Source organism: Tetrao urogallus (genome assembly GCF_951394365.1).
Source record: "Tetrao urogallus genome assembly, chromosome: 1".
Taxonomy (NCBI): Eukaryota; Metazoa; Chordata; class Aves; order Galliformes; family Phasianidae; genus Tetrao; species Tetrao urogallus.
The window spans coordinates 30,655,914-30,678,900 of record NC_136813.1 but is presented as its reverse complement, the minus strand read 5'-3'; positions in this window follow the sequence as shown (position 1 = coordinate 30,678,900).

The following is a 22,987-nucleotide window of genomic DNA, read 5'->3' as shown; positions in this document are numbered from 1 at the left end:
CAAACTACCATAGTTAGCATTGCCGTAACAAACTAGACATTGATATATTGTCCTCTTGCAGATATTCTGACAGCCTATTATAGTCCCATTAATGAGGTTGTTATGCATTTCTCTTTCTGTATCTATTAAAATCTTGTCTACATCTGCTGAGGTTTGCTTCAGCAAAGAGGAAAGAGGGACCCTTCGTATTTTACAGAGTGCCCTTGTTTGATAGCCAGGATCAGCCCTGACTTAGTAACAGAGGGAGATATGTAAAATTGTACAAGATGCAGAAGTTCAGTGGACTTTCAAAAGAAAAATAACCTTTCCACAGTGAAAGAAACGTTTCCATGGTTGTGCCTCACAGTGAGCTGAAGGCATGATGGATGTTAATATGACTTATGGGAACTTTCTACAGCCATTCCCGGATCTACCCAGATGGTGAGATAATGTGGTATGTGGGTCTCATTAAATATAAAAATCCTGCACATCACCTCTGAATTACAATGTTAGCAAGCTGCACTGCTAAGTACATAAGCAACAGTAATATGACTCTCTCCAAAATAAGGAATAAAAAGACTCACTTAAGGATTTCCTTCAAAATTAATGATTCCCATGACTAAGCATGTAAAGATGGGTGGGTGGATGGATGGATGGATGGATGGATGGATGGATGGATGAACAGATGGATGGATGAACAGATGGATGGATGGATTGATAGATATTGGGAGAAATGTGAGAACCATGTGAGCACAAGGAAGAAAACTTGAACTGCTTGAACAGGTCTCTCCCACAAGCAAGTTATTTACTGTTTAGAATAGGACACTTTCCACTGTAAGTCACTGACTGTTTCACCTTTGGCTTTTTGGGTCTAACTTTGGACTTCATTTCTGATGGTCTCAGAGAAGGGTGAATTTTAATTCAGAGCCTCCATACACATTTTATTAAGCCAGTTTCTTGATATCAGCTCAGTCCTGAGGAGAGAATAGGAGAACAGAATCCATCACTGACACATGCAGCTGAGGGATCCACCACGGGTGGGAATTTGTCTGCATCTGAATAAGTCTGCTTCAGGGCCACCAGCTCCCAGCTGCAAGGCACAGAGCAGCCATTCCTTCTCATATTTAACATTTAAGAACTTTCACATTCATTTTGAATGAAACCTTTTTGTTCCATCGACATCTTCTTCTAAAACACTACAGACAAGGACATTTAATGCATCAGGTTAATTTCCTGCAGTTAGAAATGATACCATTGAGTAATTCCTTCATGGGGCCAACTGAATTATACTAAAGCCTCTTGAAAGATTTCCTCATGCATCCAGTTTGTACATCTTTATTGTAGGTTAATAAACAGAAAGGGCATGGATATGTGCTTTAATAGGAAACCAAAAAGCCATAATGTAAAATCATTTGGGATTTGATGTCTGAGTCGTTATTAAACTAGGATTTGCAATGAATACGTCAGATGTCTTAACACTGCTCCACAAGTGGCATAGAAAACAGGCTCCCCTTGCTCTAATGAGGCAGAGCGAAATGGATGAATACATTTTGATACACAATGCATCAGTGTCTGGTTTGTTTTAGTGAAACAGTAACCTCTCTCCCTTTTTCTGGGTAAATGCAGTACAATAGACTAAGGCCACATGAATCTATTATGTCTTATAGGGCTTTTAGCAGGAGTATGACTGTTTAACCAGGCAGTGACACGAGAAGAATTACTATCCGACACTCCAGCTGAAAGTAGAGATTTTTATTGATTCACCTCACTGGCCTGCCATTTTAGCTTTGATTGAGAGCCTTTCATGAATCCTAAAAGGTAACACTCCTTCATTGAAAACAACAGCAGGCAGTCCAGCCCAGACTTAAACCATCTGCCAGCTTAAAAGAAAGATGAAGGTGTTTCCCAAAGCATTTACTAGCCTAGATCTATCCAGTAGATCTATCACTGCAACTATTACATACCCAGGCTGACACAGGAGAAACTTGTGAAGTCTTTGACTGGAGGTTTCATGTAGATCTAATTATCAAAAGTGATAAAATCTGGAAACTAATTACACCCATCAGCAGAGTAGCTGTAATTCCCCTTGTTCTGAAACAACTTATATCTTCTCATCCCAGATATTACGGGGTACCCTTTTCTTTCTTTCTTTCTTTCTTTCTTTCTTTCTTTCTTTTTTTTTTTTTAAATATCTCTTTTGAAGAATTCTGCCTTTGTTTATTACTGATCAGCTGTGATGCAGAAACTTCTTTGAATTAGATGTGTTCCCAAAAGCAGAATGTTTTTTCTTTCTTTTAAACAAAGGGATTTGCATTCCCAAGCAAATCCAGACTCAGAGTGGCATGTGAGCAGTGTGCGTGTTTACACATTGCTGAATATTCATGTAGCCATGGTTCCATGTGCTGCCATTCCAGGCAATCCCAAGCCCACGCTACAGAGTTTGATATCTGTCGTGCTCTCTTCTCAGACCTCACTCTTGCATAGCTTTTAAGGACCATAACTAAAAGCAATGTAAAACATAAAATTAAAAAAAAACAAAAAGAATCCTAAAAAAAAAAAGGCATGAAATGTAAAGTCTTGTTGAAGAGTAATATATAATATTTTGATGTCTCAAGGTCTGCTGGCGTCAGCATAAAACATGCTGACATACAAACTACCCAAAGTAGGCATATCCAACCGTGCTTCATCTGAAGCTTTTCTCCTGAAGGTACAGATCTGCTCATATCTGTGCAGGATACCGAGGCATTTTGCACTCTAAATGAGAACTATGTGACTGTTACACGTTATCATACAAGCACGCCTACTTCATTCTGTGCTATCTCTACTTTCAGGCTAACAGATGTTTAAAATACCAGAGGTGATGGAAAAAGCCTGGAAAATATGAATACTGGGGAAGACATAGAGACACCCATGTGATTCCCTGGGAAACAGGGACCTGGCACAGACCCTGAGCTGGCGAGCCTCATTGCTTACAGCTTGACTCATGCCATGCACCTGGGATATCTCCCTCATCCCTTCCCAAGACTTCTATGGCACTTTCACACCAAGGATGGGATGTAGCCCCAGAGTTACTTTTGGCCAAATTAAAGCTTTGATAACGCCTTCATCCAGCTCTGAACCCAAGGAAATAAACCCTAATGTCAGCAGATCTGATTCAGTCAAAGCTCACTGACATGGTCACAAGGACCAGGGCAAGAAACAATATCACCTTGTTCCCCAAGCACTGTTCCAATGAAGCAAAGTCCAGCCTGGCCAAACTGCTTGTGTTTGGAGTCAGCCGAATTGGAAATGCACTCACATGTGATCAGTCTTCAGCCTAGAGACACAGATAGCAAAGGACCAAGTGCCACTGTGCTGCAATTAGCCTCGGGAGCTTACAGCCAAGGCAAGACAATTTAGACTGACAAGACAATTTTCCAAGAGGCACGATAGTTGCACAAAATGTGAAGGCTCCAGAAAGAACTCAGGGATCAAAAATAGCAGAAAATAATACAACATGCTGGCCTTTTTTTTTTTTTCCTCTCTGCCAAGTTTTAGACTGGGGTAATTTCAACACTACCATTTCAGATGCACAGAAAGAGAAAATTCAGGCTTGAAATAAGATCAGCTCTTTGTGTTCTGCACTTGGACAAAAATGAAGCAATAATTTGGGAAGCTGCAATAGCAAATCCAGGGACAATTGTGCCAGGGTGGTTGCACCAGCCTTGCCAGGCTCAGTGAGTGCACCAGGGCTCTGGGAACAGCCTGCTGCGGCTGCATTATCAGACTGTCAGAGACGCGTGTCATTTCCTTGCATTCCTCTTGCTGAAAATCACAAGCTCCTGTCAGCTACACAGGGTATGTAATCTGAGAAAACGCCACAAATAGCAAACTGTCAGCTCAGAAAAGATTAAGCCAAATGCTCTTCTGTGCCTTGCCACAGAAGTGAGCACAGGAAAATGCTTAGTATAGTGGACGAGATCTCAACCTCACATAAAGGGCAGAGAAGTTCCCCCAGTAAAAGTTCCTGGGCACTTCCACCAGCATTATGTGCCTTAGAAAGCTCTCCTATGGTCCCTATGACCTCACCCATGTCAGTGGTTTGTCTGAACTGGTTTCCCTGCATTTGGTACCAGCTGCTTTTGGTTCCACTGCAAGGAGTACCATCCCACTAAATCCTGAACACAGACTTCATGGCTGTAGCATGAGATGCTGATCTGGACTGAGCACTCCTCCTCCATGGGGAAAAACGTAAGAGAAAAAGGAACCAGAAGTATCCAGCCCTTCTTTTTCATAGTAACACCTCCTCATACTCAAAAGTAGTAACACATTGTGTTGTATTTCAATTGCAGCATCTTGTGGAGTGGAAATATCCTTGAGGTGGAAGTCTTCCATTCCCTTCTCTTCCTCAGGTTCTTACGAACATACTTTTGCACTTTGAGCCCCATACAGCCTCTCTCCAAGCTGTTTCAGATGATACAGAGGAGCAGCTCAAATTTTCTGGAAATTTCATGAAAATAGGTGAGTTGGTAGAGACATCGGCACCACTGAAGGGATAAGTAAGGACATCTCTTTGTTTTGATGTGGAAAACTGAAAAACAAAAAACAAAAAACATAGAACCATGACACTAGCCTACAGAAATCTGAAAGGGTTTACGAATGTGAGGGTTTGTAAGCATCCAAATCACACAGTCACATTGGAGTTTGCACTGCAACAGAAGCCTGAAGAAATGCACCACTGTCAAGGCTTCTCTCCCATGTGTATTCTCTGGTGTCACACCACAGGCTTCAGTAAAAGTCATCCAACCATGAAACAATGACTGGACTGTGTTGGACCCTGTGCTTAATCAATTTTCATTTCTCTGTTAACACAGTTAAACCAGCTGAAGGCCAGCAAGTATAGTGTGAAACGTGTTTTGGTCTGAAGAGTCATACTCTGTCCACACAAACAAAGTGTCACAATCTTGTGCAAGTGCTGTACAGCGGACATGTACAGTCCACAGAGCACCATGAAGTTCCCACATTCTGACATCTGATGAGAAGAGTTGCACTAAATGGCACACAACAGTAATAAGAAATGCACAAGAAGTAAGGTCGATAGATATCTGTGAGTTTGTCATGGCAATCAGTCTAGATGAAGCAGTAAAGAAGGGGCAGATTTGGCCAAATATCACAGACTGCCCAAAAGAATGCAATTTATTAACAGTGGATTTTGTTGCATCTGCATTCAAGGTTCAGTCATTCCTCAACAGTTGGTGATCGCAATGTCACAATTCAGTGATGGACTTAAAAGGAGGCAGCTGTCACCAGCTGGAGGAGAGATTCACAGCTAGCCAGACTGCGCTAAAATATGCTGAGAGCAGCTTAACACCAGCTCCTCTTTCTCTCACCTCTTCACCTCCTTGCTTCTTTCTTACTCTTACACCCTATATTTCAGGCCATGCCCTTTGGGGACATTTCCTCTGTCTCTCTCCTGTGCCTGTGCCAACGCAGGTCCCACCCCTACAAAGCATGTCTGCATGCTCTCACAGAGAAAGTGTTTGTGTGAGACGACAAAACCATCCTGTTATTTCAGCTCATAAGTATTCCCGTGTACGACGGCAGCACCCAAACGGGATCCTGTTATTTCAGCTGGATTTGTTCAAATTCATTTCACTTACAAAAGGTACTAAACCTGTCTTCTTTCAGCAATAGCCTCACTTTGGCTAATCATCGTCTTATTCAGACTATATTTCATACTCTTGTTTATTCAGTTTTGCCCTGATAATAACAAATGCGCTGCTGTAGGCAAGAAGTAAAATGTTACAGCACAACCCCTCCATTTCTAACGGATTCTTTGTTTGTTTACATTACACTGTAATAACTATTGATCTTCACATGATTATGGAATCCAGGCAGCATTAGAAAATTCATTAATGATGACTAGAGAAGCTTTAACCCCGTTTAAACCTTTCCTCACTTTCAGGCTATTCTATATGAATGACAACATCTATTACAGACAAAGGCACTGTAACCACCCCTAATTTGCAAAGCATATTATCTGTGATCAATACCGAATGATAGAGCACAGCTGACTGAAAGGGCCAATTTAGGAATTCGAGCGACATATGGTTTAAATCCCACAGTAACCACCCCGTTCTAACCAAACAATGAGGACATACAATATCCAGGGTTTCTAACGCAGTGCTCCACAATTAACACAGCTCTTCCCTCGGGAGCAACGCCGCTATTTACATTTTTGGTTTTAAAGGACAGAGAAAGAGTTTGCTGTTTCCTTCATCGGATGTGACAAGGTGCAATGCATAATGGAGAAAATGCCATAATTGCTCAGTAAAGGCACTTTATTAAGCATATGGAGTAACTTTATAAAAAGAAGGAAAAAAAAACACTTCAACGAACATTTCGTTCTATCAAGAACCTGTCACATCTTTCAGAAAAAAAATGAACAGTACTAACAAAATTACAAATACAAGTGTTTCATATGGCTTCTTCCAGTAGCACTGGTCTCATATGTCTTAATATTACTTTCCAGGAAGTCTGTTTGTTTTAGTTCTAGCCTGCTCCAAAGGGTACATAATGAGGGAAATGACAAGCACCCAACTCACTGTTTAATTTAGATTCCACTACTGTTGTCCCAGCTCTTTTTCAAGATATGTATTAATGACAAGGGGTTATGAAAGGATTTTATTAAACACTAAGTACCTTAGAGATGTGACTAAAGGCATAAACCAGAGCAACCTACATGACAATTACATATTGTAGCTCTAGAAAATAAAAGAAAAAATATATATATTGGAACAAAAAAAAAAAAAGGAAGCATTTAATAATTATGGTTCTATATAATCCTGATACCCATAAAAATTCTGGACCATGCTCAGCCCAAGTGTAACTCACTGACTCGTTGGGTATATATAAGAAAGAATTTAGTGTTGTGCATTCATGGGAATAGCTCTGCTTGTAAGAAACCAATACATTTTTCAGTAAGCCACCTAATAAGGGTCTGGCCCGAGCCACATCATTCACATTTTCATTCTCATGCAATCTACAGGAGACAGACGTATGGCGCTCCTTTGGGTGCATGTTTTCTCACAGTACAATACCACATCTCACACAGAAAATCCTCTCTACCTAAAGTTACTGAGTTTATAGAGCTTGCCTCCTGAATTGTAAGGATAGTTGTTCAGTACATTTATGAAGCTATGAGCACCATGTAGTCTCTAGCAGTGGGTTTAGTTTTTCCCGTCATGAAGTGTCTGTGACTAGCATGAGCTGAGTGTATATGTTATGACTACATATTGTGGTTCCCCTTATCATCTGATATTATCCTCTATCGTGTTCTAGTCATTGGAGCCAGAAGACCTATTCTGCCTACATCTAGCCATAACAGGAGTTCAGACAGCACACACATGGCAGTAAAAGTGGGTCAACTGAATCCCAACCCTCTGCATGGTTTTGGTCTGAATAATAGGTTAATACTATGTGCATATATCAACTACTGTGGAGTTTTCTATGTCAAGGCCCATTCTGAAGGTTTCTGATCCATGAAGATGAAGGTTTCGGAGACAGGAGGAAGCTATCGACACATAGAAACTGGGACACAGAGTCTCCAGCCCATCTCAGCGGACAAAAATCTGCAAAAGTGTCGTTTGCTTCAAGTAGCACAACATAGGCCTGGGTTTACACACATTAGACTGGGGATATAAGGCAAGAAACATGAGGAGTTCTGTAGGGGTGAAGTCATGTGTACTGAGAAGCAGCAGTGGTGAGAGCTGAATTGTCGATATCCATATTTGCATCTATCTAGGCATACAGATATGTGTTTCATTCACAATTTACAGGATGTAATTTATGAATTAAGGATAAATTTGTACAAGCACATGCAGGTGAACTAAGAGCACTGTCTCCTCCATGAACAGGCTCACATCACTGGCTTTAGCAGAGACCGCAGCCTGTCCCTTCCATACTACCAAAGACACTTAACTCAAAATACTAAATCAAAAGTAAGTCTAAAATCTAGTAATGTAAAATCTGTTGAAAAACAGCTTGTTAACAATTAAGAGGCTGAAATTCATTAGCTTATATAGAAGATAGTAGTTGCAGAAGAATTGCCAGGTCATGGCCTGAACCAATGTTTGAACACCAGCTGAGCAGATGTGAGACCAAGGAGCTCAGATGCAAGCAATGATCCCCTCCACTCCTCATTTAAGGGTTAGCATCTAAGGAAGTGGTATCTCTGGATAGAGACTGTAGTCTTTTTGAGCTGTTACTGGTTGTTGGAAGAGGTGAGCTGGTTTTCCTTCTTGCTTACCTCCTATTGCTCTTACAGTGCATGTATCCCATTAACAGGTGCTGTCATAGCCTTCTTTTGCCATACAGTAGTTCACAAAAATATATAGTCTCCAGACTGCTGAAGTACCAGAGGCTCATGGAAGAAAGCACAAACTCCCCTCAATCATGAAGAGAGGACAGTCTAGGGAAAGAAGATACAATGAAAAGAACTGAAAAAATTATGCTGGAAGTCCACAGCTCTTACAAAAGTTATTTGAAAGGTCCAAGAATAGGCAGCTGTTTCCTAGACAAATTTTAGGCTAACTCAAGTGGCACTGCTGTATAAAAGCAATCTAAGCAACTTCATGAGATCACATGAATAGCAGAAGAAAAGATAAGTATTTAGCAATCCGAGTCCTAATGTGACGTTGACTGCACCATCAATCATAGCTTTGAACTGCCTTGATATGCAAGGTAAGCCACTAAGAAGAGAAATTCATGCATGGTGCAGGTAATGAGGTTAATTTTCCTGTGAGCTGTCATGGAAATTATTATAGTACGTTATCAGTACTTTGCTAAAAATTTTCTCAGTATGGAAATCAATCTTTCCTTCTTCTTGGCTGGAGCATAAAGGCTGAGATTTATAAAGCCTTTTAAGGTGCCTCTAAAATTAATGGGAATTGGATGTCCTCATTACCTACATGCTTTGAAAATCCCAGCCAAAATGCATAAAAAGTGTAGATGCTGGCTATCATTAAAACCCATCCAGTTTTGCCTTTGAAAGTAGATAAGAATATCATCATGTTCAAATGATTCCCTGTAAAGAATTTAACACCAGGAATATTTAGCAAGCACTCTAGTGCTCACTGTAAATTACTTCTAAAGGCATGAGCAAAGACTTTAATGGTGCCTACACAAACAACTTCATGAAGCAATAAGGTGACGTGAAGCTCTGGAGACTGGTTACCAGCACTGCAGTCCTGAAGGAGTGGAATTTATTATATATCCCCAATAGCCACTTTCTTGCTCCAGTTATTAAAGGTCTGGTGAGACTAGGCTACACCATATTTCTTTCCAACTAATTGTCTCCTGATAGGTGCAGTAGTTCACACAGTCCTCTGCAGTCCAGAGGCACAAGTTCAATGAGGTTTTTTGGTTCGCTTCTCTCAAACCAGCATTTGAAATCATACCCAGTTCACAAACACATGAAAGCCTCAATAAGCTATCCATTTGGCCATTGCCACCCTCTCAGGCAAAAGTCGTGTTCTCCTAAGTCAACTCTCTTCCTTAGTCCCACCTTTATCCTTTTCCCTATATCCTGACTGAAAGAGACACAGCTTCCAGCTGCCTCCTCCCCCATTCTTGAGCATGCATGACTTCTTTCTCTTCCTGTCTGACTGGTAAATAATAATGGAAGCAAATCCTGGGTCTGGAGTGATATATTGAGGGTGTTACAAACCCTAGGCAAAGCCTGTGCTGCTATTGCTATCCTGCTAGCAGGACCCAGATGGACTAGCTTCTGTCTGGCTCTGGCACTGATATTATAAACATATGCAGTGCAATCACACTCCACAGCAGAGTACAGATGAGAAAACCAAAGGAGAAGAGCTTCAGCTTTGTATAATTTCCATGATTAAAATCAACAGCAATGTTTGACTAATTGGCCCACAAAGGTCTTTCCACTGGCATGATTCAAATCAGCTTAAAAACAGGACAAGGTTGAATAAAACAACACTGTTCAACCTACCACACAGGCTGCGGCATCCCTTCGCTAAGTTTGAGTTACACAAGGCTTGCTTGTTTCTGCCACAACTCCATTCAGCTGCCCTGGCTTTCTGGTGGATTGCCCCACTAAGAAGCAAGGCTGATAAATGTGCTCACCCTCACACAACACCAGCCATTTCACCTCTGAACTGGGACGTAGTATCATTATGAGACTGCAAAAAGAGGGCGAAAACACTCTCCCTCTCCTGCTCCATGCCAGTGCCTTGTCTTCAGGTATCCCTTCACCACTTGCCAGACTTACATGAAGGCAAGACAACCAGCAGCTTCTCTTTTACAACTACTAAGAGAGGCATGTGAATTGACCTCGTGTCAACTGGTTACATCCCCATGCACCCATGCATGGGGCAGACTGAGCTTGTCCTGTGCTTACTTCCAAGATAGCTTCAAAGTATTCCTCAGGAGAAACCGCAGGAAAACCAAGATGGAGGCGAACCAAGTTGGGTTCTAGACATTCAATATGATGGATGTCTATTGAGGAGGCCATGGAGTGTAGCCTACCCAAAATTACCAGATGAGACCTTGATTGCATCTGCTTGGCTCTCACTGAGTACATTAATTCAGTACGAACAAGAAAACAAAGCATTAGGCAAACTTTGTTATGTAACTGTCGCTGAACTCACATTTGGGGCGGCAGGCCAGCGGGTGACAGAAACCACTCTGGCAACTGCTAATTGGCCTTAGTAAGGAGTAAGTCAAAGAGATTGGCCGGGGGCAACATAATTAGCAAAGTCATTGGCAGCTTTTGCCAACAGTCTAATTTAGAAAGTAATAAATAGTTAAAACAGCAGCCTCCCAGGGGCAGGGATGAACAGGGACAGCTGAAGCAACAAAGCAGCTATGGCCCGAGGTCATATTACTAGAGCAGGGCCAAGCTGCCACCCAGGACCAACTGAACTCCTCTGCTGAAGTGTCCATACCCTGGGCCCATGTGCTGGAATAGAACTCACCACCCACCTGCTAAACCCAAGAAAATGCATTCAGAATGGTAGGTCAGAGGGTGACGGGGGATAGGGTGTTCTCCACCCCATGATGGAGAATTCAGCCATGGTTAAAGCAAAAGAGCCTTCCCACACTGTGCCCTGCCCAGACTCATCACACCTCACAGAGCAGGGAGCTGTGGAGGATAAAAAGAAATGGGGAACAGGCTCTGCTCCCACACACCTTGTTTGACCAGCACAGTGAGGCACGCCACAGTTTGCTGCCAGTGCCCATAGGTTAACATCAAATTCCTATCTCTTGCAGCAAAGATGGAGCGGGGAGCTGTGCAAGAGGCATGCTGCCTCCCAAAGCAGTTCGGAGAGGAGGCAGCTCCCTATGCTCAACACTGCTCAGAGTGCAGCCTAAAGACACGCTAGCCCCAAGTAATGAGCCCAGCTCTGGCAATAAAGTGATTGTGGCAGTAAAGTGAAACAGCCATTATGCACTTGGCAGTGGTTCTCGCCTTGAGATAACCTGCTTTTTAATTGAGCTGAGGAATGTTTTCATTCTTTCTCGAGTTGCATATTATTTATGGATACAATGTGTAATAATAAAAATTACATATCTCGGCAAAAACACGATGAGCAAAAAGTCAGCTGGAAGAACACTCCACAGCAGGCGTATATTTTTCTAGAGAGGCAGTCATCTATTTTAAGTACCACTGTGCTCTGTTTTGCTGTGGCAAATCCAGCAGCAGAACTGTGGCGATGCTATTGCGCATAGGAAGATAATCTGGTTGAAAAGCACAGCCCTCGACGTGTGCTGTAGAGTCCCTCGCTGCTCAGCCCCAGCCTCAAACCAAAGCACCAGTGGAGGGAAATGGTGACAAAATCTGCACCCCGTGTCACACTGTGAAGCATCCATCCACAGCAATGCACATTCCCACTTCTTAATAAAGGCAGTAGCAAAATATTTCTCCCCGTTTCCTTCCGCACTTCACTGCACTGAGCACATTCACTATGGGGTAGGGGGGAGATGGGCTGCCTTTATTCATTTTTAATTGCTGGAGACTGTAAAGTTGTTCTTCAGGAAATAAATACATTACTACTTTCCCACTTGTGCCATGCCAGTGCATTTGGTTTATCGATGGCCGTTTAATAATAACTTTCAATACCGGAATTTTTTTCAATTGCCTCTTCAGATTTTTCACTCCAAACCGCTGTGGTTGGATTACTCATGGGAAAAGCTGAGCAAACGGATTCTGTGTACTGTGTGTCTGCAGAGAGAAAAGAACGAGAGAGCACAGAAACACTTAAATGATAAAACAAATCTTTTTTTATTAAAAAAAAAAAAAAGTATTTTTCTTTGTGCTATAACCTTTTATCTACAGCCCTGCTGTCACAAATACACTATTTAACGCTTTGTGCACTGCTGTTGGCTGTGAACAGAAAAAGCAGCACTGGGCTGCACACATTATCTTAAAACTCTTTTGCAGCCAACAGGTCTTGCATTTTAAATGGGAACAAGACTTCATCCTCGTTTTCAGCCCGATGACTAACACTGTTATTTGTATATGGGTCTGCAAAGCAAAACACAGGGAGAAATGACTGAGGAAAGAAAAACGAAGGTTGAAAAAATGGAAGGAGAGAAAGGAATGCTGAGCCTGTAATGTAAATCTCGTGTTTAATTAGAAAGGCTGAAGAATTGTGGCCAGGAAAAACGTGTTTCTATGTAAGTGGTCTTGAATAGCACTGAAGATGAATATAATAAGGCTGACAAATACACCTTGGAGGGTGACTGCAAGAATAAAATCGATTTATTTAATAATTTAGAAATAGCTTCCAGCCATATCTCCCATTAAAATCTGAAGGCCATTGTATTCTGTATTTCTTTGGTCTTTTTTCACCCTTTTAGTTATGCTCTACCAGACTTAATAAATAAGTAATACATGGGGGGAAAACACTTATCTGGAGTGCTTTGCCACAACCCTGTAGGGCTCTGTGATTCTTTCTAACACTGAAAAGATCCAGCTAAGAACAATCATCTCCCAGAAGAAGAACGATATTTCAGGGTTAATGCTCTAAATATAAGCAAGGAAGCTCAAAAATTAAAATTGTGCTAATGAATGTCAAAGATCCAAGCAAGTAAACATTAAATACACATTCTACTTCCCAAAACACAAAATTCACCTGGACATGTAAACAGCAGTAAGTATCTATATGCCCTTTTGTAGGAAGAGTTAAGGAAAACAGGAAATAATAAGGGTAATAATTAACCCAAAGAGCGTTTGTGGGTTGTTTGTTTTCTATCACCAGTTTTAAAGGGTTTTTTTTTTCTGAATAAATGTACGTGCAGCACCAACTTCCTAAGATTTTTCTCTTGGGGGTGTTCTGACCAAATCTGTTATGGAATCTTGCTTTAACACTGAGCATTTCAGAAAGGAAATATATTGGACAGCCTTGCTTGTTAATCAATTAAACATTAAGTACTCACCACCTTACTCCTGGAAAAGCAAACGGAGTCCAGATACAATTCTTCCGCAAGTATTTTATGCAAAATTCATAGCGTGAATTCTATAAACAATTCATAAAGTCAAATATGGGTTTGATATAGGTGCAGATCAGCAATGTAGGCCAGCTTCATTTACACTGGAAAATTAAACTAAGCACAAGAAATGCCTTTCTGCCCACACGTTTGATACTAAAACCAGCCGAGTGGTCAGGGGAGCCTTCCCCCATGCTTCAGCAGGCTCTGGCTTTCACCCACAAGACCAACCAAATAACTGAATTCTGCTATAGCAATAGCTTTAACAATATTAATTAAATCTTTTCAACCAAGAACTTCCATTTTCTTCTAATACTGTTCTTTTTAACCATACTAAAACTAAATAAAACAGAGAGAAGAAAGGGAAAAGAGCACACAGTAAAAGCCATTATAAAAGACCCTACTGAATGTATTTCAACTGATGCCAATGGGTTTCAGCTAAATAAACGGGAAATTACATTAACGTGCCCTTAGTTTCTCAACATCCCAACAAAAAATAGCTTTTGAAAGAGCTTACACAACAGGCCCACGTGGATTTCTTCTAGTGGCTAAGACAAGGCCGTGTTTTCCATTTTAGCTGTTGTGTCGCTGGCCTCAAGCTCGCAGCTGCATCATGGCATCAGATCAGCTTCCATTCACAACATAACTGCACAACTTGATGGCATCAAGGCCCAATTGCACACCATGAGTGCTTCATCTTCATTCCCTGACATCTTTATTTCTCATTTTCATACACTGGACCTCAAGACTTTCAGGCCCTCTTCCCATTGGCCTCAGTAGAATCATATAATCACAGAATCCTTAGAATTGGAAAGGACCTTTACATGCCACTCAGTCCAACTCCCCTGCAATGAACAGGGACATTCAAAGCTAGGTTGCTCAGAGCCTGATCCAGCTTGACCTTGAATGTCTCCAGGGACGGGCATAGGTAATTTTGTCTCCACAAGGTTTGGACTTCAGACTTCACCACTTCACCTGCCCTCCACAGCAGAAATGCCCCATGGCCCTTGAAGGCTCTGGCACTTCCCTTCAAACAACCTCACGGTGCTCCCCACAGGGGCACTGCCTTGATCTTCCAGGGCTCCCTTCAGCCATCTTCAAGAGCCCCACAGCCTCCAGCAGGTCATGCAGGCTGCAAACTTTTCAGGTATTTCTTCCATTAATGGACCCCTGAGAACTCGTGCTCAGGGCAAGCTCTGCAGAGACGTAAGCAAATTCCAAAGCCATCCGCTCTTTGTTTTTGTTTTAAGGTCTGGTGAGGGAATACAGAGAATTTGTTGTTGGAGAGAGGAGTAAAAGCAGGGCAGCGGCTGGGTGAGGTGTTTCCCTCACCTCTTGGGCTCTATTCGGATACCCTGCTCATTTGTCAGGGTTAACCCTGAGGAGCAGAGTAGTGGCATTGCCCAGCAGAGTCAGCATGCCATATTTCAGCAACTGACATCCCCGGTAATCCTAATTGTTCTTTAGAGCTGAAATAAGAGTGGGGAGGAGGAAGATTTTGCTTCTTTTTGTGTCTGCATAGGGTTGTGTTTTCTGCCTTGTTTCCATAGGGGCAGGCTCACTGCTCCTGCTTGTGACCTGTAAGAAACTCAGCAAAAGGGAGGAGGAGGAGGGACCACTGAAGCAAACAAGGAACAAAAGTGACTGAGTTGCCACTGCTGCTGCTGCAGGAGTTGCTAAGAGGAGGCACAAAGCCTATGGACATTACCATTGGAAAGTTATCAGGCGGCTCAGGGCCACATCCCCTCCACAGATTGCAAGTCTTCCTCTCCCAAAGCATATGCAAGGATGGCGAGCTCAGAAAGGGAGGGAGAAAGAGAGAAAGGGAGGGAGGAAGGAGGCGATGCAGGAAGGAGGTGGCTCAACCCCTTCCCCAAAAGAATGGAAATGAACTGGAAAGGGGTGGGTGGAGCTCAGCAAAGGCAGGCTGTGTGTTTTTCAAGGGTGGATTTCTTTCTGGTTATAAAGTTTGTCCCTCCCCTCAAGATTTTTTTTTTTTTAAGTTTTATTCATGAGTTGTTAACCATTTTGTTTAGCAAATCGGTTTATCCCAATGACCTTTCCCTGCTTTAATTTTCGAGGTGGCAGATGGCTCTAAAGAAATCCCCCTTAAATGCAGACCCAGGCCCAGCCTGCTTGTTCACACACTGGACCTGCATCAGCATGCCAAGCACAGCTCCGTAGAAGAGACAAAGTCCTCAAGAAAGAAGCGGGGAGGGAGGGAGAGGGGGAAGGGAAAAGAGATCGAGGCTAGACAAAGTCCAGGTTGACTACTTCTTGCATTGTTAATAGTCTGGGTCTCTCCTGTGCTGACTGCAAACCCCCACCTCTTCTATGTGCACACAAGCAATAAAGTCCTGCAGCTATACCCGAAGGTCTCTATGGCAAGAGGTGAATGTCAGAAGGAAGAGAAACAGCAAAGAGCGAGGAACAGAGGAGCAGTGCAGGAATTACATGCAGAAAGCAGAGGCAACATCAGACCAAGCTAAGCAGCCACATCAGTACAAAAACAAATTAGCAAATTAGACAATTGGAAAAAGTAAGGAAAAAACGCAGTCGAGCACTAGAGCGCATTGAACTGCCCACTCAAGCTCTATGCTGGTTCTTCACCTGGCAAGCATGCACAAAGCAAATTGTATTTGTAAAAGCTTGAGGCACAGAGGACAGTAGGAAATATTAATCGAGCTGTTAGTCCCGCTTCCACCTCCCCAAACAAATTCCCAAGTTCTGGCCCATTCAGTTATTCTGGATGAATGAGTGGAATTGAAGCATGTTCAGTAGTTATTATTTATCCCTTCTCCAGCTGGCAAATTTGTCAGGACATGTGAATCTATACAAAATGTCACATCTCCTATCTCTCCCAACTAGTGCTATCATTCAGAGATGTCTGAATTCCATGAAGTGATTCTGTTCATTTTAGATCATTATCAGCAGGTACTGGTTGAAAATGTGTCGAAAACAGCAATTGTTTCAAAAAACAGCAACAACAAAAGCCATTGTGATGAAATGCATTCAGGTTCCTCTTTGCTGGATTTCTCCCTCACTGCAGTTTATGCTTAAAATGAGCAATTCCAAGTAGAGCTGACAAATGGCTGTATGAGCTCCTAACTCAAACCAATTCTTTCCAGTCTGCAGAGGGATTGTACAGACCCAGCTCAGCAAACCACTTGATCCTGTTATTCATGTAAAGCACTTAAGTGAATCCCATTGGCTTTCCTGGTTGGATTGGGTCATTTTGAAGGTGAAAATGGCTTGGAGTATGCAACCATATCATATCATGTGACACATCACCACAAGACCAAAAAGGCAAAAAGGGGAAGGCTTAACCCTCTGGTAATTCCCTCCAGTCATATCTATGTATTTCCATGGGATAATGCATGTGCAATTGCTCTTCAAGTCCTATCAACAATAACTTTAGCCCACAGCCAAAGTATATACGTTAGGCTGCATCATGAGACATTTCTTCATGTGCTCTACTGCTGGGAATAGATTAAGATACCAAAAGCAGAAGTCAAATTCCCTTTTTGACTTAAGAAAGATATATTTTGTTTGGAAGGTTGCAAATTGCAAAGATCTTCATTTCACCCTGTGTGGTTAGTTTTTCACTTGGCTCAGTCAAAGCTCTATCTTGGAACAGATGGAGAAAAACAAAAGGGCTCTACCTGCACTACAGCTTCTCTGTGAGAAGTGGGCCTCTTAACAAAGGCCCACTTCTCAGTCTGTCCAGGGCCCTTTTGGTGACATCCCTTCCTTCTGTTGTATCAACTGCACCACTTCAGTTTCAACCAATTCTTTATCCAATAGTCCAGCTTTCAAAACCATCTCTCTCCAATGTAGAGGTAAGGATGTGGTGCAGGACCACATCAGATGTCTTGCACAAGTTCAGGTTGATGACATCGGTTGCTGTTCCTTTGTCCACTGATGCCATCACTCCATCGTAGAAGGCCATCAGATTGGTCAGGCACAAACTGCCCTTGGCAAAGCCACATTGGCTGTCTTGGATCACCTCCTCATTTCCCATGTGCCTTAACATCTCTTCCTGGAGAATCCACTCCATGATCTTCCCAGGCACAGAGATGAGGCTCACCATCCTGTAGTTTCCCAAGTCTTCCTTTCTCCTTCTCTTAAAAATGAGATTGAAGTTTCCCTTTTTCCAATCACTGGGGACTTCACCTGACAGCCATTACTTTTCAAATATGATGGCATACCACATCAGACAGTTCCTTCAGAATTCTGTGATGCATGTCTTCTGTCCCAAAAGACTTGTACAAACTCGACCTCATGCAGCAGTCTTAGGCTTGCTCTGCTCTTAAAATGGGAGGGACTCCATTCTCCCAATCCCTGCCCAGAAGTTCAGGGACACAAGAGATGTGAGAAATCTGACTGCCAGTGAAAGCAAAAGCGAAAAACTCACTCAGTACCTCAGCCTTCTCCATGTCTATTGAACCCCTCTCTTTCTTCGCATGAACTGCTTGAATAGCTCAGAACACATCAATCCTGTTACTATTAAAGACGAGTGATCAGTTTTCCTCTAATACCATACCCACAGGGCATAGGGTTTTTTGTTTGATTTACTTATTCCCCAGGTGACTGTGCGTATAATCAAGATGCTATAATTGCAATATAGTTGTTTAATCAAAAGATATCAAGATGTTGTAATCACAATATAATCGAGAGAATCAAGCAAGGTAGACAATGATCACAAAGAGAATAAGTGGAAGAGCTTACCCTTTGGCTGAGCTCACCAGAAGACACCAAGAGAGGGGATCTCCAGAAGAGATCCTTCCCCTCTGGTAGCCAGCTCTTAAATAGGTCTAGGAGGGGTGGAGCCTGGCTCCACCCCTTCCAGCAGCACAGGTGAATTGCCTTCACCTGTGCTCCTCTGGCTGACTCGTGGCTCGCCTCAGGTGATTAATCAGAGGTTCAGGCCGTGACTCAGCAGTTCCCATACACTGTGATTGTCTCAAATGATTCCACTCAAACCATTTTTCCCCAGTCTTTGAAATCCGCGTAAATCCTGTTATCTGAGATGGAGCATGATTATTTCTGTTTCCTGATGCAGCTTAGAGTCTGATGGTCTATCAAGCCGCTATGGGTTCCATTCACTCAAGGAGAGGTAGCAGCAAAACAGCATTTGGAAAATTTATAAAATATTAAACCTCATGCTTTCTAGGCCACACAGTCCTTGCCTGAGGCAGCATTCATATAAAAAGTTAACCTACTACAAGATTTATTGCCTAAATGCAAAGGAGCACACGAAATTCAAGTCTATGTCTCTCAGCCAGTTGGAACAGTAACAGCTACAACTCCTAAGATGCCCTGAACCATGCTGGAGATCAGCATTAAGACAAATGCAGTAGGTCCAGTGCAGACCAGCCTGAGCTCAAATAAAAGTGCCTGCCTGGAAACTCAAATTAAGAGGGCACAGTGAGTCACAGTCCCCACACACTGTGGAGCCCTGCAGTGTAAAGGTTTGTCATTGCCAGGTCAGACTGAACAACAGTGGAAGGCAAAGAACTGTCTAAGGAGGAACCTTCATTATTTGTGCTTAGATTCATTCACAGGTCCTTCAGTCACAATAAGTGTAACCATACTGAGCTCCAGATGGGTGAAGGATATGTGGTATTTGGGATAGGAAGCTATCATTGTTATGGTTTCACATGCCAGCTGTACTCAGCCCTGATATATGGACCAAGCTTCCCAAAGGCTCCTCAGTAAGGTATGCATTTCTAAGACATGATGGTTCATTTTTTCTCCGTGCTACTCAGTGTCTGCACACTGAGAGATGATTTTTTCATAATGTTCATGTAAGAAATATGGTTTTTTCAAGACCACAATTTTCAAGTGGTTTTATGAAGACATATGGAAGCTTGGTCCTTCTATAGCCCTAGTGAGACTTCTTCTATGGTAACTACTGCACATTATCTTTCCTCCTACAATGTGGGAATTCTCCAGTGCTTGACAAGGCTTTCAGCTCAACACTGCAGTGAAACAGTGACTTTATGAATCTGTTATGCCACCTGCCAACTGAATATTGTAAGAAAATGAAACTGATGTTTTGAAGAACAGTAATAGACTTTACTACTATGGTCATACAATCCTCACTATAAATCCAGCAAAGATTTAATGCATATCCTAGAGCACATTTTATGCACTGTGAATACATACATGCGTGGTGCCTCAAGTACACAGCTCCAAAACACTCACTAGTTGAAGTTGGAAAAATATTCCCATATTTTTTCTCCATCTACCCACTACATGCACACTCTGTTAATAATTTTTTAAGTTATAGTAACATCTAATATTATTCCCAATCCTAATTTGGCAATAAATCCCCACAGAATCAAAGAGCAACTTAGGCTGGAAGGGACATCTGGGGCCACTCATCCAACCATCAGCTCAAAGCTTAATGCTGGAAGTGATCATCAGCCTCAATCTTCACTGAAACTAGGTTTTTTCACTTAACCTTGTGATGAAGAATTGCTAACTCCATTTCAACTGAGAGGGTATGTTCTAACTCCACCACCTACAAAACATGTAGCAATTCTCATCTGTGTTGTCTGAAGATACAAAAAAAAAGAAAAAAGTTATTTATTCTTCTTGTCTTGCACTATTTGTAGAACATCTCCTTGTATTGCCAGCTAAACAGTTGGGAGCCATGAGATCAGAAATGTTTTGCTCTACATCAGTGACCCCAAATCCAACAGTAACATCAAATGAAGTAGAAGTGAAGACTTAGAAATAAGTCCCTGGAAAACTGAAAGTAAGCAATTGCTTTTGAAGAACTGTGCATAGTGCATAATGTACATGGGTCACTTTGAAAAAAGTGCCTCCTATGTATTTCCGTGGAAATTACAACAGATACGAAAAGCACAACAGCACTGTTTGTTTGATAGAGCAAATTGTCAGCCACTAAACCCTACTTTTCAGCATAGCCAATTAGCATGGGTGAGCTGATTGAGACACTTCATTGTGGAGTGTGACAGCTGTGCATGGCCATCTGGAATGTGGCTTGTCTTTCACATTGCTGTTGCACTGCTGAAATGCACCACGCACCACCTCACTGTGCTCACATCCACTGTTTGGTGTCCACAGAAATTCAGCAAGTATCAGTAAATGTCAATGGATGCCACTTTTTTTTTCCACATGGGGGAAATCAGTGACACACTTTTGCTTCACATGCACTTTCATGTCACATGTCATTCTGTCAGATCGTCCCTCTTCTGCCATCTGTTGTCACACGACAACAGAATGTGATGTAATATTGGTGGGAGGGTTTCACCTCTACTGCCACGCTGTCAATATCCACCTCTGATGTTCTGGGCCAACATAATAAAATAGGAGGCTCTACTTTTGGAGCAGCCCTCATATATGTGTAGTAGCTTATAATTAATTTAATAAATAGGGGAAAATAAAATTCAAGGTGGATATCAAATCCCATTTGCACTAAGGGAAAATGTTACAGGTACTGTTGCTGTCTTTGATCCTGCAAACTTAAATTCACTTCTGCTGTCCTTTGTCACTTGAGCCATCTGAGTACCTTCTTGGGAAATATTTATGTGACTATGGGTTTGCAGGTTCAGACCCAACATAAATAATAATAGGATCACTTAGGCAGTGCTTTACATCTGTGCAAACACTGTCTAATGAATTCCTGATGGAGTTCTGCTGTTGACTAAGGAAATCATCTGAGAACCTCCACAATAAATGAAGCAGTAACACATTTTGGATCAAAGGAAATCATACAGAAAAGTAAACTAATATACAAAGGGCTACAGTCATTCTTGGCATAATTCCTTCTAAGTCTTTTAGACCCTCTTTAGGCACTGGGACTATTTACTTTATAGCAAAACCTCCTGGCCTTTGAATTGAAAGACCTTCAGTCTTTGATATCAGAGCCCTCATGTTTAACCAAGAGGAAAGTCTGCAGGGGGAAGGGGCTGATATGTACATACTTCAGCTTCATCCAGTGTGAACTCTTTAATGCAGAAGTGACCTTTTCATTCTGTAGTCATACAGTGTGAGCACAGCAAGGTCCAATTCCATGCCCAAAGGCTCCTAGACTTTCAGGAACACAAACAAACAGCAGCAGTACAAACTTAACCAGAGTTGGACCACACTGTAAGTAACACTACATGCTGTAGCCGGGTGCTCTTCTTGAAGTGAGTCTCTTTGGAAACTGAGCTCTTTTCTATATGGTTTTAGGAATTTCAGCACTGTGCAATTGAGGAAGCTGCACACTTCAGTAATCTCTTCAACCAAAGACTCCACCGAACCTCATTCTGTCTGTCTTCTCCCTCAAGTCACATGCACAAGGCCAGATAGAGACAGAATTAGTATATAAAGAGTTGGACCATAAAGAAAAACCATTTTGGTCCTGTCTTATTTAGCTGATAGATGTCACCAGAGATGCCTCCTGATTTTCATGGTATCTCATGCTTTTTACTCCGGTTTGAAAAACAACCTAGTTATATTCTAAGCCGCCTTCTGAAACACATTTTACTAAAATGACTCACAGTGGCCTCCTTTTCAATCCAAAAGATGCTTCAGTCATCCCTGCTCTGCATGTATGTGGTGTCTGTAGTGCCAGGATAAGGGACCACTTCTCAAGCTACAGCATTTTCTATCAGTACTGCTTTTCAAAATTTTCTCTGTATTTATCAGATATCTGTTGAACGTAAAACCCTTTTTCCAGGAGATCTGTGACCAGCACTCCTTGCTCCCTGCTCTACATCTCTTAAGTCATCCTCCGTAGAATCATGGAATCATTTGTGTTGGAAGAGACAGTTAAAGGCCACCTAATCCAACACCCCTGCAGTGAACAGGGACACCTATAATTAGATCAGGTTGCTTAGAGCCCCATCCAGTCTGACCTTGAATGTCTCCAGGGGTAAGGTGTTCACCACCTCTCTGGACAACCTGTTCCAATGCTTCACTACCCTGGTCATAAAAAACATTTCCCTTATATCCAATCTAAGTTTTCCCTCTTTTAGTTTGAAACCTTTTCCCCTTATCCTACCACAACAGAATGTGCTAAAGATTCTGTACCCTTCTTTCTTATAGCCCCAGTTTAGATAATTCCTCCAAGGATTTTCATGTTCTTTTCTGCACACATTGTGAGGATGAAAAGAGACTGCGTGCACTCCCTATACCGACTCCACAGCATGACAGTAGTACCCCAGAATGGTCTTGAGACAAAAGAGACATCAGGGGTTATTTGGTTGCCCCACAAACAGGCATCTGTCTCCACCTGAGATGCCCTGAGTGGCCGCAAATGGCTGCTCAGTATGACACAGGCAGGACTGGAAACCTGCAACCTTCAAGACCAACTAGATGGGATGATCTAGGGCATCTTGATAAGGCTGGACACATGCATGCCAGCAGGTGACGTGGGTCTACAGGGCAGAATCTGTATTTCTTTGACTGTACTGACCATGTCTTCTTGAATATGCTGATCTATAACTGGTGTTTAGGCACCCAAATGTAAAAAATTGAGTTCAGTGTACTGGAACAG